General features: G+C 44.5%; 1 pseudogene across 1 annotated transcript; it reads right to left on the bottom strand.

The window, feature by feature from the left end:
• Positions 1-399: 399 nt before the first annotated feature.
• Positions 400-10,965, bottom strand: LOC310944030 (annotated as a pseudogene). Its single transcript has 3 exons — positions 10,898-10,965; positions 572-659; positions 400-495 (listed from the first exon to the last, which is right to left on the bottom strand). The product of its transcript is annotated as an uncharacterized misc_RNA (transcript).
• Between the last annotated feature and the right edge of the window lie 6,623 nt (positions 10,966-17,588).

The raw sequence follows: 17,588 nt of genomic DNA, 5'->3' as shown, positions 1-17,588 counted from the left end.
CCACTGGAGACTGTTATTTTCAATCACTATGTTAAAACATAAAGGCTATAGGAATGAGCAATATAGAGTGTCTTATATCCTTTTTTTGCAGCACAACCTGCAGGCAATTTAGCAACAGATCATAAGCCACGTGAGCACTCAGGTTTAACAGGAAAATTCATTAATTAAATAATGTGCCTCGTTATTGTCCTTCAGATGAAAACGGACATGGCGTTCTCTGGGTCTCGCCCATATCACGTGACACTAACACCAGCTCCTTCCTTATGCTTTCAGAGAGCGAAGGACACAGACAATGGATGGAGGACGATCACCTTGCGTCAAAACATTTATTTATTTATTGATCAGATCCACTTTGAGAGATCCAGCATGTTCCCTTCTGTGAATATAAGCATTGACCTGTCAAGCTGTGGAGCCGGACGTTTCCTTTTTGGTCCGTCTGTGCATCGCGTAAGCAGCCGCCGTTATGACCAAGACTCCATAAGTAGCCAGGACACACTGCAACAGAGCAGAGACTTCACATGTGGGCAGAGTTCGCATTTAACAAAGTGTATATTATGTACATGTTACATACATTCCTACGCCCCTGCAGAGTGAAGCTATTAAAGTGTTTCCTCAGTCAGTTTTACACTAGCCGGGGCCTCAATGCCAAACAGCTGCCTCTGAAACGCAAAACACACACACACAATCAAAGGAAGTGCGGTAAAAACACTAATCTAAAAGTCATATTTTACATTTATAGCACACGCACGCTTGTAAAATGTAAAATAAATCAATGAAATGAAAGGGAAACAATTTTACAACAAAACCACACCCCGTGAACCCTGTCCCTGTCAAATATGTGACAGTCACGCAAAACAGGCTATCACGTAAAAATGAATGTGAAACCATGCAATTTACAGGAACATGCAGTATAATTAGCGCTTTGTCTGCTTGTCTTTGTTATGTGTCTTCTTTAAAGTCACTTCTTAAAAAATTGGTGACAGGAAACAATGTCAGTGACAGTTGACGGGCCGAAGAAACAAAACAGAAGTCAGATACTTCTGCATGTTGAAACAGGCAGTTTTCTGGCTGGCTTTGACGAGACAGAGGCGGATTCATCGTCCAGACATTATCAACATATCTGAATCAGACTAAAATGAATTATTCATCGGGGCTAAACTCCAACTAATCATTTGGACTTTCTGGTTTTCATACTCCTCAAACTCTTATGATATAAAAAGCTGCTTTTATCTGAATGCATATACGCTGTATCTGAATGCCTCCAACTGCTACATGCACAGAAATGTATGCAAAGCTGGCGAGTGCTGATAAACAAATTCACTCCCTTATGGCCCCGGCAACAAGTCTGAAAGATAATTTTTTGAACAAAGCATGTGCCGTTTTTAACGTCACAGATGAAATCTGGGCTAAAAAACAGTGAAGGTACTGTCGTCCTGAGACATTAACATCAAATAAAGCCAGTGGGTGGCAGCAGAGGACAACTGACGTGATGCTATCAAAGGCTATTAAAGCAGCAGCTGAAGTGTGTGATAAAGTCATTATTTAATATAACTCTATATGTATCATTAAGTTGTACCCAGATATAGAATTTGTGGAAATACTCTTTAAATGTTAAGCTGGGTTTGTTTGGCTAAATGTGACATCATGTAATAATGATCTTAATTTGTTTGTCTGGAAATGTCAACAATAATTTCAAGTGTAAGTTCACGTTGCTCGGTTTATATTCAGTAAATCAAAGAAAACGTCCCAAAGCACAGAATAACTTCATCCTGATTCACTCTAACCAAGCGTCGACTTCAGCGTGACATCACCCACTGGTAAAAGTGATAAACTGTTAAACTCAACACCAAACTGCAAAATTTATGTCTCCTCTGACTCCTCCCATGTCCTAAACAGTGAACACCAACTTCTCCTGTCAAACAGATCATTCAGAATCCCCATGTTTAAACGCAATTTGAAAAATTAATTCATCCACCAATCCGTTTAATCGTATCGTATTGCACCATACTGTACCGTACTGTATCTATCGTAACACATAGCATCGCATCGTATAATACCTTATTGTACCGCATCGTACCGTATCTATCGTATCATATCATATCGTACTATATCTATCGTATCACATAGCATCGTATCATATCATATCGTACTTTATCTATCATATCACATAGCATCGTATCGTATCTAACCGTACCGTACTGTATCTATCGTATCACATAGCATCACATCGTATCATATCATATCGTACTATATCTATCGTATCACATTGCATCGTATCGTATCATATCGTACTTTATCTATCATATCACATAGCATTGTATCCTATCTAACCGTACCGTATTGTATCTAGTGTATTGTATCGCATTGTATCTAACCGTACCGTACTGTATCTATCGTATCACATAGCAATGCATCGTATCGTACTGTATCTGTAATGATTAAGTGGCGTGGACCCGAAAGCAGACGGAGACGGAAAGCTATTTCAAAACAATATAAATTTATTTACAAAAATGTGTAACATAAAACGACTTCCCAAAAGTGGGAAGCGATAGGGGATAGATGGAGGAATAGGAGGAAAATTGTCCTTGCAGCTACTGCGGGGGTGACTCGGCAGGTCGGCGGAAATCCAGAGTGGAAACAACTCACGAACGTGGCACAGGAGATCCCAGGAGAATAGGGAGACCGGAACAGCCAAGGAGTTGAAGACCAGCAGGAGACGTGACGACCTGGAGCGGAGACGAACGGGTAAGTAACTTTGTAAGGTAAGTACAATGAGAGAGCTAGCAGCATGTCTTTACCCATGTAAGTTTGAAAACGATCTGACACCGGTGAGGAGAAATGGCTCCGCCTTTAAGCCCCGCTGATTACACATCTGGTGCAGGTGAGGAGGAGCCGCGCAGGTGCAAACGATCACCGGTGTCTGGGAACTGGGTCAGCCACGCCCCCTGCAGAGTCAGAGGAGAGGGAACAGAGCAGCAGCCACAAAAACAACACTAATAATAAAATTGAGGAGAAGGTGCAGGTGGAATCGTAACAGTACCTCCCCCTCAAAGAGCGCCTCCTGGCGCTAGGCCAGGCTTATCCGGGTGGGTCCGATGGAAGTCCCTCAGCAAGTCTTTGTCCAGGATGAAATGGCGTGGGACCCAAGATCTCTCCTCCGGGCCGTACCCCTTCCAGTCGACGAGGTACTGGTGACCCCGGCCCCTGCGTCGGCTGTCCAGGATACGCCTGGCTGTGTAGGCCTCCCCCCCGTCGATAAACCTGGGTGGAGGAGGAGGGTTGGAGGGTGGGACCAGGTCCGACTCCTCCACTGGTTTTAGGAGTGAGACGTGGAAGGTCGGGTGGACTCGTAAAGCTCTAGGAAGCTTCAGGCGGGCGGCGGACCTGTTGACCATCCGCTCGATGATGAACGGCCCAATGAAACGAGGTGCCAACTTCCGGGACTCGACCTGCAGGGGAAGGTCTTTAGAGGACAGCCATACCTTTTGTCCTGGGCGATAGTCTGGAGCCGGGATGCGGTGGCGATTGGCCTGCCTCTGGCTCTGGATGGAAGATCGTTGAAGGGATGACCGGACCTTTCTCCACACCGCGTGGCACCGGCGAAGGTAGCTCTGGACAGAAGGGACGGCGACCTCCTCCTCCTGGAAGTCGAAGAGGGGTGGTTGGTAGCCCAGGGTCGCCATGAATGGGGAGATGCCGGTAGATGCGGAGACCAGGGAATTGTGCGCGTATTCCACCCATGGAAGCATGGAACTCCAGGAGGCGGGGTGGCGGGCGGCGACACAACGGAGGGCACTCTCCATGCTTTGGTTGGCCCGCTCTGTTTGGCCGTTGGACTGGGGGTGATACCCGGACGTGAGGCTGGTGGACGCCCCCAACGCCGAGCAGAACGCCTTCCAGACCTGGGAAGTGAACTGAGGCCCTCTGTCTGAGACGATGTCCTGCGGGAACCCGTGGAGTCGGAAGACGTGTTCGACTAGAAGGTCCCCCGTCTCGATGGCAGTTGGGAGCTTGGTGAGCGGTATGTAGTGGACGGACTTCGAAAACCGGTCCACCACCGTCAGGACCGTGGTGTTTAGGCGAGACGGTGGTAGACCGGTAACGAAGTCTACCGCAATGTGGGACCAGGGACGACGTGGGATGGAGAGCGGCTGCAGGAGACCAGCTGGAGGGCGGTTCGAGGTCTTCCCTCGGGCACAGACGGGACAGGCTCGGACGAACTCGGCAGTGTCCTGAGGCATGGAGGACCACCAAAATCGCTGGCGGAGAAACCGGAGAGTGCGATTGAGGCCGGGATGACATGTGAGCTTAGAGCCATGTGCCCACTCTAACACCTCCGAGCGTGCCGCGCCCGGGACGAAGAGCCGATTGGGAGGACCGTCTCCTGGGTCTGGCTCCGCTCCTTGGGCCAGACGAACCCTCTCCTCCACCGGCCAGGCAGCAGCTCCCACGATGCAAGCTGGGGGAATGATCGGCTCGGGAGACAGAGAAGGTGGATCAGGTGAGAATAGTCGAGATAGTGCGTCCGGTTTAACGTTCCTTGACCCAGGTCGGAAGGTAAGGGTAAAAACAAATCTCCCCAGGAACAGGGCCCAACGTGCCTGCCTGGAGTTGAGACGTTTAGCGTCTCGTAAATAAGATAAGTTTTTATGGTCTGTCCAAACGATAAAAGGAAAAGACGCACCTTCCAACCAATGTCGCCACTCTTGGAGTGCCAGCACGACCGCCAACAGCTCCCTGTTCCCCACGTCATAGTTCGCCTCGGCCGGGGAAAGGCGTCGGCTGAAGAAAGCGCATGGGTGCAGCTTTTGGTCGGCAGGCGAGCGTTGCGAGAGGACGGCCCCAACTCCAGTGTCGGAGGCGTCGACCTCGACAACAAACTGTAGGGAAGAGTCAGGGTGGGAGAGGATAGGTGCAGATGTGAACAGTACCTTGAGTCTCTGGAAGGAATTCTCGGCGTCATCGGACCAGCAGAATGGTTGCAGCGGAGAGGTGAGTCGAGTGAGGGGTCCAGCCACCTTGCTGTAGTCCCGGATGAATCGCCGGTAGAAGTTCGCGAATCCAAGGAATCGCTGCAGCTGCTTTCGGTTGGAGGGGGTCGGCCAGTCCCTCACCGCGCTGATCTTGGCCGGATCTGGAGACAGCTTACCCTGGTCGATAATGAAGCCAAGGAAAGGAACTGAGGAAGCGTGGAAGACGCACTTCTCTGCCTTGGCATACAGCTTGTTCTCCAGCAGTCTTTGCAGCACCATGCGGACATGCTGGACGTGTTCCTGCTCGGACTCCGAGAAGATGAGGATGTCATCCAAATACACGAACAGGAATTTGTCCAGCATGTCACGCAGAATGTCGTTGACTAGGTGCTGAAAGACTGCTGGAGCGTTCGTTAATCCAAAAGGCATGACGAGGTATTCAAAATGTCCCATTGGCGTGTTGAAGGCGGTCTTCCATTCATCGCCCTCTTTGACGCGAACCAGATGGTACGCGTTGCGAAGGTCAAGTTTGGAGAATACTTTAGCCTTGCACAGAGGGCTGAAGGCAGCGTCCATGAGCGGCAGCGCGTATTTGTTATGGACCGTGATCTCATTGAGACCACGATAGTCGATACAAGGGCGCAGAGTACCATCCTTCTTCTGAACAAAGAAAAACCCGGCTCCGACAGGGGATGAAGAGGGACGAATGAGACCAGCGGCCAGAGACTGGTTGACATATTCTTCCATGCATGAGCGTTCGGTCTGGGAGAGGTTATACAGCCGTCGGGAAGGTAATGTGGACCCCGGAAGCAGGTCAATGCCGCAGTCGTATGGTCGATGGGGAGGAAGAGAGAGAGCCAGGTCCTTGGAGAACACCTCCCCGAGGTCGTGGTACGCCGCCGGAATCGTGGAAAGATCTGGTGGCTTGGGAACCGGAACCGGAGTGGTCGAAGGAGCGGGCAGTGCTGAGCGGAGGCAGCGGGAGTGACATGGAACGCTCCAGCTGGAGAGTTGCCCAGACGACCAGTCGAACCGAGGATTGTGGAGCGCCAACCAGGGCAGACCCAGCACGATCGGGGAGGAAGACGACGGAATCAGGAACAATTGAAGTAGCTCGTGGTGGTTGCCGGACAGGACCAGGGCGATGGGTCTGGTGCGATGAGTGACTGTGGCCAGGATCTTGCCGTCGAGGTCGTGGATCTCCTTCGGAGTCTCGAGCGGGATCGTGGGGATCCCGGCCTGGAGGGCAGTGTCCAAGTCCAGGAAACAGTCGTCTGCGCCAGAATCGACCAGACAGGGGAGCGTGATCGACTTCTGGTCCCACCGGAGTTGACCTGGGAGGATCACACGTTTCTTTGTGGCCCGGGAAACGGCACCGCCTGCCAACACTCCTGCGTGTGTTGGAGGGCTTAGTCCTTTAGGGCGTACTGGACAGTTTGCCCGTTGATGGCCCAGTTCGCCGCAGTAGAGGCAGGCCCCGCTTCTCACCCTCACCGTCCGCTCCGCGGAGGTGAGTCGAGTACGCCCCAGCTGCATCGGTTCAGGTGAACCAGGAAAGGTAGAAAAAGGAGGCAGAGGAATGGGAACCGGATTGTGGGGACGTGAGTGGCTAGTGACGCGCCGGCTACTCGCCGTTCTCTCTCGATCCCTCTCCTGGATGCGATTATCGAGCATGATACACAAGGCAATGAGTGAATCTAAATCGTGGGCGTCGTTCCGTGTTGCTAGTTCATCGCGTATTTCTCTATTCAGATTTGTGACGAACATAGCGCGCAGCGCCGCGTCGTTCCACGAACTCTCCGCAGCGTGAATGCGGAACTGAATAGAAAAATCGGCCACCGACGAATTGCCCTGTTCAGTGTTGATTAATTTGGTGGAGATGTCGGACTCCTGAGGAGAGTGATCGAAAACCTTGCGCAACTGGCTGGTGAACGACGAGTAGCTAACTGAAGCGGGGGCTGCGTTGGATAGCGTGGCCGTTGCCCACTGAGCGGCTCGCCCCGACAATAAGTTCACCACGAAGGCAATTCTGGCGTTGTCATCGGGGTAGGTGCGTGGTTGTAAGCTAAACACTAGCGAGCATTGAAAAAGGAAGCTTGTGCATTTACCAATCTCCCCGGAGAATCGTTCGGGGATGGGAACGAAAGGTTCCCGTGGCGAACTAGCGGAAGTGGCTATGTTAGCGCTACTAGCCGCAACGATCCGCTCCGCGCTAGCGGAAACGGAAGTGGCGGAGGCTACGGGAGGGTTAGCCGACCTAGCAGCATTAGCCGAAAGTTCGCGGAGTGAAAGAGAGATTTCGGAAAGCATCTGACTATGGCGCCCGATGAATGCGCCCTGGGCGGAAATAGCCTGCTTTAACGCGTCAAAGTCCGCCGGGTCCATGTTGGTCAGATCGTTATGTAATGATTAAGTGGCGTGGACCCGAAAGCAGACGGAGACGGAAAGCTATTTCAAAACAATATAAATTTATTTACAAAAATGTGTAACATAAAACGACTTCCCAAAAGTGGGAAGCGATAGGGGATAGATGGAGGAATAGGAGGAAAATTGTCCTTGCAGCTACTGCGGGGGTGACTCGGCAGGTCGGCGGAAATCCAGAGTGGAAACAACTCACGAACGTGGCACAGGAGATCCCAGGAGAATAGGGAGACCGGAACAGCCAAGGAGTTGAAGACCAGCAGGAGACGTGACGACCTGGAGCGGAGACGAACGGGTAAGTAACTTTGTAAGGTAAGTACAATGAGAGAGCTAGCAGCATGTCTTTACCCATGTAAGTTTGAAAACGATCTGACACCGGTGAGGAGAAATGGCTCCGCCTTTAAGCCCCGCTGATTACACATCTGGTGCAGGTGAGGAGGAGCCGCGCAGGTGCAAACGATCACCGGTGTCTGGGAACTGGGTCAGCCACGCCCCCTGCAGAGTCAGAGGAGAGGGAACAGAGCAGCAGCCACAAAAACAACACTAATAATAAAATTGAGGAGAAGGTGCAGGTGGAATCGTAACAGTATCTATCGTATCACATAGCATCGTATTGTATCGCATCGTATCTAACCGTACTATATTGTATCTATCGTATCACATAGCATCGCATCGTATTATATCATATCGTACTATATCTATCGTATCACATAGCATCGTATTATATCATATCGTACTATATCTATCATATCACATAGCATCGTATCGTATCTAACCGTACCGTACTGTATCTATCGTATCACATAGCATCGTATTGTATTGCATCGTATGTAACCGTAGCGTACTGTATCTATCGTATCACATAGCAATGCATCATATCGTACTGTATCTATCGTATCACATAGCAATGCATCGTATCGTACTGTATCTATCGTATCACATAGCATCGTATTGTATCGCATCGTACCGAATCACATAACATCGTACTGCATCGCATCGTACCATAAAGCCTTATGGTCAAAGAGAACGTAGTCTTCCTATTGCAAAAAAAGGAACTCACATTGTAAAGCCTCGAGATTCACAATTCGACCGGCACCACGACGCCGTCACATGCACTCAGGCATCTACTGTTGGTGATAATCATGTTTCTTTGAGAGCTCAGTATTCTCTCAGGTGGTATAAATTGATCTAAAAAGTTTGAGAACCACTCTCTTTACTGATGTTGTGAAACAAGTGAGGCATGGCTCATTTTCCCATTGACTTCCATGCAAAGTCGCCCCCTGGTGGCTAACTGCTACTTGTTCCTGAGCTTCACTGAGCAAAACATCTTTTACATAGAGTCTGTGCTGGTGCTATATGGAGATATAACTGACATTATAAATTCAGGTAATCTTCTCATGATCCAGTGGAGCTGCCCCCCGGTGGCCATACAAGAGAATACAAGTTTCAAGCGCTTGCATTTTGTCCATGTTTTATAAACCGTCTTTCTGCCAAGAGAATTACTCTTCATTAACTGCGAGAGATGATGGAAAACACCTGGCCCTCCTTATGTTTTGTCGAATTTTGACCGAATCAGAGTGATTTTTTGAATTTGTGCTATTCAGCAAAAGTGGTGTGGTTTAAAGTTTCACGTCATGTTTGAGGTCTCGGGCTCTTTTCGATTCCTTCGAACTTTTGTTTCACTGAAATGAGGTCAGGTGGTTAACCAGATGAACAAGCGTCAAAACAATGTTCACTTTTCACACCTTTACACCTCGTGTAAAACCAAAAGTAACACTTCCAGTGAAGCATAAATTATAGGGCATAAAAAGGGAAAGTGATTATCAGGTTTACCAACTGTTTAAAAACATGAATCATTCTGATGTTAATAATAATAATAATGATGATGATGATGATGATGATGATGATGCTGGATGTGTACATGAACAACATGAAACAATTTCAAATGTATTTGATTAGTGACAATAGTGTTGGACAATCAGCTCATAGAAAGACACTTTTATTTTAGTTTTTGTTTATAAATTAGTTTTCATTAGTAATTAGAGCATGTGTGCTAGTTTTTGTTGTTGTAAATGCTTAGTTTTTTTAATTAGATTTAGTTTTTTTTAATATGGAATATTTGCCAGGTACAAGATTCAAAAAGGTCATAATAGGTAGTAAAGACACAATTCAGTTTCAGTTAGTTATAGTAGAGAAACAAAGATGTTCTCTTCAGTCTGTAGAATAAGACATGTATATCAAGACATAAATCGATCTAAAACGATATTTTGACACACGTTACGGCTTTAACAAATATTTACAGCCTCCTACGATAGGCTATATTTGATAAAATGTTTATTAATTACAGTTGTCTGTGTTATTATTTACTTCATACACCTTTACTTTGAAATTCTATGAAAAATTATGTATCCACTGTATCTGCATCCATCCAGTCAGTCTCAGATTTTATTTAACACAGAATGTGTGACCATGTGGGTTTTACAGCTTGCTGCTGCCCCAAGTGGCCGAAATAATAACTGCATATGTTTTGGCATAATACAAATCTGTAATTGAATACCTTCCCGGCGCGTCATCACCGCGTCATCAAACCGGAAGTCGCCATTTTGGAGGTACTCCGCGCAGGTAAACAAAGCGCACTCAAGCAGATCCCGAACGTCGAACGAAGGGAAATTATGCCGTGTTCTTGGCTCTACCAGTCGGTCATGGAGTTGTATAGACTACCGGAAGTTATACAAAATCAGGGAGAACAATGTCAAAGGTTATCAGAAAGGAGGTGCTTGTGGTTAACCGGGATCTACGAGTCAAAAATCTGGACAACATACAAATTCGTTCTTGTCAGGTAAGTGATAGCAGCGGCTCTTAACCCTTTTTAACACCACAATAATAGATGTATTTATATACTTTCAGGGGCAGTTCGAATGATAAAAGTGCACGAAGTAGCGTTGGTAATTTGAAATACACATGCCGCGGCGGATGTCTATGCTTTTCTGTGATTTCAGACATGTATCCATCAGTTTTTAGCTCCGAGGAGCCTCCGAGACGAGTACCTCCAATATGGCCGCGCATCCGGGTTACTGCCCCGAACGTGACGTAGATGATAAAAACCCTCTATCGTCTTTATATATATTTAATTACTGATCTTATTGTATGTATGACTGACTGTATTAAATATGTTTATTTACTTCTGTAATGTGAGTTAAATTAGTTGGTGGAACTCATTTAATTGACTTTACCCTGCTATCTTAGACATCTATAATATAGCTTTATAATAATATATTAAGCATTTATTTTGGAATATGTGTCTGGTTTTATTTTTATTCACGTTATTAATAATATATGTAATAATAATAATAATAATAATATATATAATATAATATATGTAATAATACAACAGTTAATTAGTAAAAAAAAAAAATACATACATTTATTAATATTATTTATTTTCTGAGATGGCGTTAAAATGAATTGAAGTGTTTCTAAATGTAGTTGAACGCTGCTCTTACCTTCACCTCTGTTATGAGATGACCGAAGCTCGTGAGGGGATCCGCGTTTTCACGGGAGACGTGGGCATTCCTGCAGGAAAAAAAACTGTCGGAATCCAAACGTCACACGTTTATATACGTTACACTGTTTATAACGTGTCATTAAAAATCATTAAAGTGGACATTTTCCTTCATATTTACTTACTGTTCCACACAATGAGGAGGACGAGAGACACCGACTTACACTCTGTGTGTGTCGTATCTGACCAATCGCGTGTATCCGTACGTGGTGCTGACCAATGAGCTGCGCCGTGGTGGGCGGGGCCTGTGTGTGGTTATCTAAACGTCAGTTCAGAGTCAATACTCTTTATGGCCACAAGAGAGCGCAAGATTAAAGTTTATCAGTCAGTGGCATCAGAGCAAACAGTTTGAAGGTTATTAATTTGTTTATTTAAAGAATAGAGTATCCAGGTAGAACATTATATATTATCCATCATATCAATGTATTTTTATGTTTCATTTCTTTCTGCTGGTCCTGAGTGACAATACTCACTGAAAATAAGGTGAACATGGTGATATTATTATAATTTTATTATTGATATGACTGAGATTTTACCTTTTTTTGTCCAAAAAATACATGTAATATCTCTATGCATTTTCTCTTCTGTTTTAAAAATGTAAGTTTTGTACATGTTTTTAGTACCAGTTTTTAGTGCCAGTTAATATAGTATAGCATGTCCTGAATGTTCTGTTTATTTTATTCTATGTGCTTCAATAATGTATAGTTATAGTATAGTTTTTTATTATTTAAATGTCCTGTTCTGTCACATGTGCACTGTCCCAGCTAAAATAAACCACAAATATTGAATGTCCAAAAATATCTTAAGGAAACAACCAAAAATCTTTAATAATTTATATTATATATTATATATTAATTGCTTGATTTGTATTTATTCAAAATGTACTATTGCTTATTTTGGCTTGAACATCCTTGGAAAAGAGGTTATTGAGCTTAATGGCTATTTCCTGGAAAAATTAACTAATTCATTCATTCATTAACAACAATAATAATAATAATAATAATAATAAAATCAAAGATTGAATAATTTATAATTATTATTGTTATTATTATTATAATAATAAGACAGATACAATACAATTGTGATAACTTAAACTATATTAACTTTATCTTGTTTTTGAAAAGCTCCGTCTTCAAAGAAGCTGGTGTTCCAGAAGTAACTCGAATTAACTTGATTTTCCTTCTTTAACCTTCAAGAAACCAGTTATTCCTGTAATTGGCTGAAGGTTTGTGCGAGTGCTATAGAACATGATGGTGAAATCAGTCAATCAATCAATACTTATGTGATGATTAAATACAGTTCCCCGTACAATTTAAAGGCAACTCAACCCACAAATCACATTAAATTGAGCCACCATGGCTAAAACGTAAGTACATTTTATGTCAGAAAATTCATTTTGATACAGTATTTGTCATATACTTAAGTAATTTTATAAAAAAGTGACTTCAACTTTTATCAAAGTCATTTTCCGCTAAGATACTTGTAATTTTACTCAAGTATCCCTTTGAGGTACTTTATATAAGACTGGTCAAAAGCCAGTGATAAGAGATGAGTTTTAAGAAGAACATTATCGTGAAAAATGGGTGGACATGAACTTAGGAGGTGACGGGGAACAGACTCAGGAAAAGGCTCAGGTTTAATCACAAGCATTCAGCTCAAGATCACCACCGTCAAACCTGTACACCTGGTTTTTGTGCAATAATACAGTCAGCCAATCGTGACGGAGCAGTGCTCTGCAAAGCATTTCAACAGTGGAAAAAGGGCAAGAAACCTGAGGAAGAGTCACCGGTTTCATGCACAACAAACAAGATGTTATATGGACAGAAACGCATTGTTGACGAGAGAGGTCAGAGGTCAATGGACAGACAGATGGACTGCATCGGCACACAACCACGACGGAGGGAAATATACAGCAGATGATGAACCAAACCGAACCTGCATGTCAACAGTTCCGAGCGATGGCGGTGTAATGGTGCGGGGAAGGTTAATTGGCGCACCTTAGGCCCTAAACGATACATCACCGTTTGAATGTCTCTGAGCATTAATCCCGACTGTGCATCACTTTTACGCCACAAAGCAAAAAACAATGACTTCTCTGTATTTTGGTGGCCTCCCCAGTCATCACGTCTAAATCATTTGGACGTGGTAGAGCACGAGCTTTGGCAGCGTGATTGTGCGGCTGACAAATCTGCAGATAGTGTGGGATGCGCGTTTATCAACACGGACCAGAATCTCAAAGGAAACTTTCCAACACATGCACGAGGCTATTTTGAGCAAACTGGGAGTCCCTATCTGGTAATTAGTATGCTCTACCTTATAAATTGCTCAGTGTGTCTTTGAACCAAAGGGAATTGCTGCTCAGCTGGTCTGCAGCAGTGAAAAAGCTCCTTATCTTATTTAACTCGTGGAGGTACTTCCCCCCCCCCCCAACTGAAGGGCGAGGGTAGAGCGTCCACTTTCCAGAAAACGTATTCGTCCGTGCACAAGATTGGAAGGTGAAAACGACACACCTTCTAATTCTTTTCATTCGTCTTTTCACGTCTGCCACCACAGAACTATTACCTTTCAAGTTCAGAGTTTCCACAACAACTGTCAATATAATCCCACACACTCGGTGTCTTGACCAGTGTCTTGATCAGATTTTGAAAGCAACAGCCCAATGTACAATTTCTCCAGTTTAATTATGATGTAAAACATCGCAACTTTAATAATATATCTTCAATCTCAGATTAGATAATCTTGTCCAGGTGCACCACCTTGTTTATGCTGCTTTCAGATGAAACCTTTAGGTTTATCAAGACAAAATCGATCCCACAGATTACTTCACTTTATCATCTGACGTTTTAAGAGCAGAAAGAACATTCAAAATATTTTCATCCTTTGTGAGCTACATGACATGTCTCCTCTTTAAAACAACAAATACTTCACATTTTCCCTGTGGTTGACTGACATTTTACAAATGTTTGTCTAATAATAAAAGGGTATGTAATGTTCATGTACCTGCATGCACGTGTCTTGTGCTTCTGTCTTGTATTTTAGTGTTTTAAGTGTGCACACTTTTAGAAATAAACGTGCTAAGTAGAACCATATAAGGTTCTTCGGCTTGTCCTCATAGAAGAACCCTTTTTGGCTCCAGGTAGAACCTTTTTATAAAGGTTCCACCAAGAACCCTTTTTAAACCCCTTTATTCAGGAAAGGGCTTTTAAAGGGTTCTCTGGATCAGAATGGTTCTTACTGGAACCATTAGTGTTACCAAGAACCCTTGAAAAACCCTTTCTTCAGGAAAGGGTTTTTCAGAAGCAAATGGTTCCAGGTAGAACCTCAGCCCTTGTAGAAGGACCCCTTTGGAACCCTTATTTCTCAGAGTGTAGCACAGTTAACCTGTGAGTCATGGTTTTAGTACCGGGCTAATATAGTATAGTGTGTCGTGAAAATTCTGTCTATTATTCTATTATTGTTCTGTATACTTCAGTAATCTTGCATATTTCCATTCTGTTTTTAGAGCTTGAAGGTTGTGGGGTCGATTCCCAGCTCTGCCAGTCTACATGAAGATTTGTCCTTGGGTAAGACACTAAAGATTATTTAGCCAAATAATTCTGTAGTGTGAGGGATTATCGGACAGACTGAACAGCAACTATTGACCAGGACACTAGAGCTAAAACAATTACTCGATTCATTGATTATTAATCGATTACTATATTGATCGTCAACAATTGGTTTGAAGCTTTTTTCATTATTAAAACAAGATTTCAGATTTTTTTCAGCTTCTTAAATGTAAATATTTTCTGGTTTCTTTGCTCCACATAACAAAGAAATGTGGACAAAAACAAGACATTTGAGAACCTCATTATTTCCAGGTTTGACAAACACCGATCAACACTTTTTAACGTTTTCTGACATCTTATGCACCAAATGATTACTCCATTAATCGATTATGAGAATAATCGTCCGTTGCAGCTCTACAGGAAACAGATGTTGCGTACTATTATTTAGATTATCGGAACGTGTGCAAGCCGAGTTGATTCTGTCTTTTTAGCCACGACTTCATCCATAGTTTTTGCATTTAAAACATTGCACGCGCAAATCTCCTCCATGTCTGTTTATATTCTGAAGTCACATTAAATCACGCGAGTTTCTGAGAGATCGCAAATCCCTGGTATCTCCTCCCTGAAATGGTTCGATTAAGCGCCAAGTGCGTCTTGACTGAATCGTCTAGTCTGTAGAAAGCCTGTTGTGTCTGTGGTGTTCTCCTCTTGTGTGGGGCAGACAAAAGTCGACCATGACAGAAATCTGCTCTGCTAAGCTATGATAGCAACACCGCACACCATTTAGCTTTAAATTGTCAAATACTGTATATGTGTTAAGGTAGCTTGCTTCGTCTATAGCTAACTGCATATTTAATTTAGCTTTCCTAATGAGTCATGTCTGGTCTCTGCATTTTGTCCTCCCTCCTTTGAGCCAGGTCACGACCAACGCAGCAAACATTTCTGTTGCAGCTCCTCGAAAGTTACCAAACCTGAATGACACGCAAACCTTTTGATACCCTTGAGGTGTGCACGGCTGAAACATGCTCTATGTGGCTACGCTGTCTCCCCTCCCACCTGCCTCTGTGCTGTGTTTGTGTCATGTCATGAAGGACTTGATCCAGCTCGTCGAGTCGATGTCAGATCAATATCCAGTATCGGGTGCATGTCACTGGCTTGCGTCGGAGAGGAAAAGTGTGAGCTGCGAGTGAATCAGTACACTACTCGTGCTGCTGTAACATGAAATAAGATATGAACAAAAACAGTAGTGGCCTTATGTTAACATCAGGCCAGAATCAGGTCTGTGGTTTGGTTCCCACAAATTGATGTGAGGACATTTTTTGTGTGTTCCTCAACATGGTTGTATGGTTGTTAAGACGTAGTTCTTGGTTAGAAGTAGGTTTTATGGTGAAAGGACAAGGAATGCATGACATAAGTGTCCAGACAACCAGGGGTGTTGCAACAGGAAATTGCCTGGGGCCTTAAAATGTTATAGGCTCCTTTGGAGTGGCTAATTACTGCAGTCTACAGCAACAACAATGTTGTGGCCAAGCCCCGGAGTTATTGCCCTATGCCACTAAAGCTTTCAGCCTCATCATTTTCAGAAAGAAAGAAAAATGTCACTGGTTTGAATCACGTTTAAACCAAGGGCTTTTCTGTGTTGAGTTTGCATCTTTTCCCTACTGGAATAGTCCAAAAATATCCATCCATCTTCTACCGCTTTACACATGAGGGTCGTGGGAGGCGGCACTGTGCCTTTCTCAGCTGACATAGGTCAAAAGGCGGGGTACATCCTGGACAGATTGCTAATCCGTCACAGGGCCACATAGACACAAACTCTCACACTACACTCAATTTAGAGTGTCCAATTGACCTAATCTCCATATTGGATGTTTTTGGACTGTGGGGGGAAACCCACGGAGAACCCGGAGAAAACTCACGCAAACATTGGGGATAACATGCTGAGAATGCACAACCGGAGTGGATGTGGCCTTTGTGTGTCCAATTAACCTCTGTATGTTTTTCTTCAATCTTTGTATTTGTCTCCATTCCTACAAAAAACAAACCCAAAATGACTCTAAAAGCAGTAGTTCATATGCCGGGCCTGTAAGTGGCGCTGTAATGCTGCTGCCACACCAAAAAACAGAGAAGAAGACGTTGTACCCGTCACAATGAAACAGAGACTAAATTAACCAAACCAGGGGGAAAGGAAATAAAGACAATAAAAGTTATGCCATCTTAGTGACCTTGTCGTTATATTTCGGGACTTTCTACCGATGTTCTGACGTAATCTTAGCTACTTTCTGAGAAGGAAATCGCGAGTTCTATCGCACAAGTGAGTTTCATCTCGCTGCAGACACAGAGAGAGAGAGAAAAATGAGAAACACTGTGTCCACACAGAACACAGAGTCACAGACGAGAACCAGCTGCAGAAGTGCAGCGCAGACAGTGTGCGGAGCAGTCACTCATCTGCATTGTTCAATGTAAAAATAGGTTTTGTTTTCTCCTCCCCTTATGTCTCCATCTCCAAAACGATGGGACTATGACGTCATCGTTTCCCCAAAGTAATTGTTTTCTACACGAAAACGCAAGGGTGGCGTTTTTTGAAATTTTCCCACTCTGGAACCTGTTTTACTGACGAACTGTCCAGGGTGTTCCCCAACCTATCGCCCCGTGTCAGCTGGGATTGGCACCAGCGACCCCTCCTTGCAGAAAGGCCCTTGTTCCAACCGGGGTTTGGAACTCAGGGAACTCGGGTCTTTTTGCTGCAAAGGCGAGAGTGCTTACCACTACACTAACCATTCAATTCCAATCCAATGTACGGTCCTACCTGGAGCATGCACAGTCAAGACATACAGTCCCAAAAAGTCACAGATGTTTAGGCTGCACTTGGACATGTGCATGTAGAGACATGCCTTGAGATGGATCAATGCAGCCCCCTGGTTTCTTTTGCCATGGAGCCCCTGTAATCTCTTGATGTGTCCCTGCTGACAACTAAAAAAAAAAAATACTACACATGTGACTACACTGGAAGTACTTGTGGTTTGATCTGTTTTTATTTGGAAAGCGTCGCGTCATGCACTGTGTCTTTAAACATGGTGGCTTGGT

Source organism: Microchirus variegatus (assembly GCF_963457635.1).
Source record: "Microchirus variegatus genome assembly, chromosome: 23".
In the NCBI taxonomy this organism is placed as follows: domain Eukaryota; kingdom Metazoa; phylum Chordata; class Actinopteri; order Pleuronectiformes; family Soleidae; genus Microchirus; species Microchirus variegatus.
Note: the sequence above shows the minus strand (reverse complement) of the source record. Positions and strands in the feature narration are given on the sequence as shown.